The sequence below is a fragment of the Anneissia japonica genome, unplaced genomic scaffold, assembly GCF_011630105.1.
Source record: "Anneissia japonica isolate Jap-2015-1 unplaced genomic scaffold, ASM1163010v1 scaffold1104_len307771_cov217, whole genome shotgun sequence".
NCBI classification, from domain to species: domain Eukaryota; kingdom Metazoa; phylum Echinodermata; class Crinoidea; order Comatulida; family Comatulidae; genus Anneissia; species Anneissia japonica.
Window position 1 is genome coordinate 261468 of NW_022755771.1, and position 2401 is coordinate 263868.

Below are 2401 nucleotides of genomic sequence, written 5' to 3' on the forward strand. Positions count from 1 at the left end.
ATATATAACAATCAACAATCATACAATCATACATATACAATCATATATCCAGGTGTATAAATGGGTACCGGCATATGCTGGGAAGGTGAAACAGACTGTAGTCTGGGAGAAGTGGCGAACCCCCACCTTGGACAGTCTGGCCTAAACGCTAAAGTAAGAGAGACGGGAACTCAGGCCTGCTTCAGGTTCCAAACCTTTACCTTTAATACTAATTATCAGAGGGCAAAAATTTTTAGATGTTACACGCACTGCTTCAGGTTCCAAACATTTACCTTTAAACATGTATTTACTCTTCGAACATGTATTTACTCTACAGGGTCGTCTGAACCGTACCGGCTTTAGCCGGACCACTTTTTCTCAATTCTATTACTTTTAAAAATAAATATACACTGATACCTATATGAAGTTAGTATTATTGTTGTCTTTTTAATGTTGTTGTATATTTAAACAAAAATCCACCATTCGCTTGTTTTTGTATTGCCTATAATTTTAACTTTATTGACAATCCTTAATTCTAGTAATTCAGATCGATTTTGAAAATCTCTAGAGGTATCAATATAGCAATTAACTATTTGTTTTGGGGTGAGTATGGTATCTACAGTAGTTCACTTGCAGTAGCTTTAAATCCTGGATCTGCCCCTGCATGATGGGTGTTGAATGTGGGTAGCTGCTTTGCAGGTTGCCAGCTTCTATTCCTGAGCGTCTAGAGATGCCATATTTTCAAAAATTGTTCACCATGGTTGGGCTGGGGTAGGTATAAATTCAATATCCCAACGAACGTTAAGTGTTGTGTCTGTCTCTTGAAGGGTAGCGGCCAATTGGCATCAGGGGCAGTGGCGTAAGGTATACCGGCTGTTCAGGCGGTTCAGTGATAGTGGTGCTACTAGAAACTTAGTACGATCTAGAGCGTTATCAATAATTCATTAATGCAAATTTGGCAAGTACGCCAAAGTGTAATTAAAAGTGCATTTCCTAATATATAATAGTCATTGTTATTTTTTGTTATTTGGATTTCTTGCACTTTACCTATTCATGGAGGAATAAGCAACTCAAGTCATCTATAACGTATTTTTAATATTTCACCATACCTGCACTTTGTGTAAATAGGCCTATAGTCATTGTTGTTTTTTGTTATTCGGATTTGTTGCACTTTACCTATTCATGGAGGAATAAGCAACTCAAGTCATCTATAACGTATTATTAATATTTCACCATACGTCATTGTTATTTATTGTATTGTGTTGTACTTTTCACGTATTCATGGAGGAATACAATTCATCTACTTATGGCACTCATAAGAAATTAAATTTGAAACTATTTATCAATTTTCGCAACTGACCTACATTTTTCTTATTCACATGATTTAAAATAGGTCACGTATTTGATTTGGTCATTATCTAGTCATGCTACACCTTCTGTGCCAAGATATCTTTTTAACCCACTCTTATTATGTACAGGGCATAAATATGCCTTTACTATCTCTTTTTTGAATATACTGTAGTACCTAAAGTTTTCTTGAGTTATACTGGTAAGAGGATGCCCAAGGTCATACTCTCAAAATCTTCCTATGGGAAAAATTACCCACACATGCTCAGATCACCACACCCCACCCCCTTTTTACCCCGGCGTCAGCAATCCGGGGATCTGCTGTGAACATTTTCTAATAATAAAGCACAAAAAACATGCTGTGAAGTTTTTAGGCCTATATACAGGCAAAGTTACTCCCATTCTATATTCAGGCCACAAAACTAGATTCAGAACCGGGATTGTCCGGTTGGAGCAAATATTTTAATATAGATTAATTTTGTAAAAGTAAGATATTATATACAGTATATTATTGCACTACGTATTTTTATGAAAATAAAATAGCTATAATTGTATCTGTATAAAGCCCCGCAACCTGGACTCAGAAATACCAGGATGGTATGAGACAGAGTACTATGAGTTACTTCAGTAAAATAGTAATAAATTACAAATAATTCGCTTTATTATTAAAGTTTTTCTGTCCCCGAATTTTAGACTCAGATATATAGGGATTGTTCGGCACGAGTGGTTTTACTATGGATTACTTCATTAAGGAGTATTTGTTAACTGAATAAAGCTTTGTTAGCTTAATCAAACTCGGCCAATTATATGCAAAAGCCCCGACTGTATTCTCGAACAAGAGTCCCTGGAAACATATAGTTACGCGTTTACGCCACTGTCTAGAAGCCATATTTTCAAATTTTGCTCACATCAGCCCCAATCATGTTCCACTAACTTTAAATCTTGTGTTCTACCAATGTACATGACGGAGAGGGGTAAAGGCTCTACAGTTTTTCCAGCTGCTATTTTCCGGCCATGAGAGTATAGATTCTACATCCATGCTAACTTTAAATCTGTCTCTTGAGGGGAGGGGTAG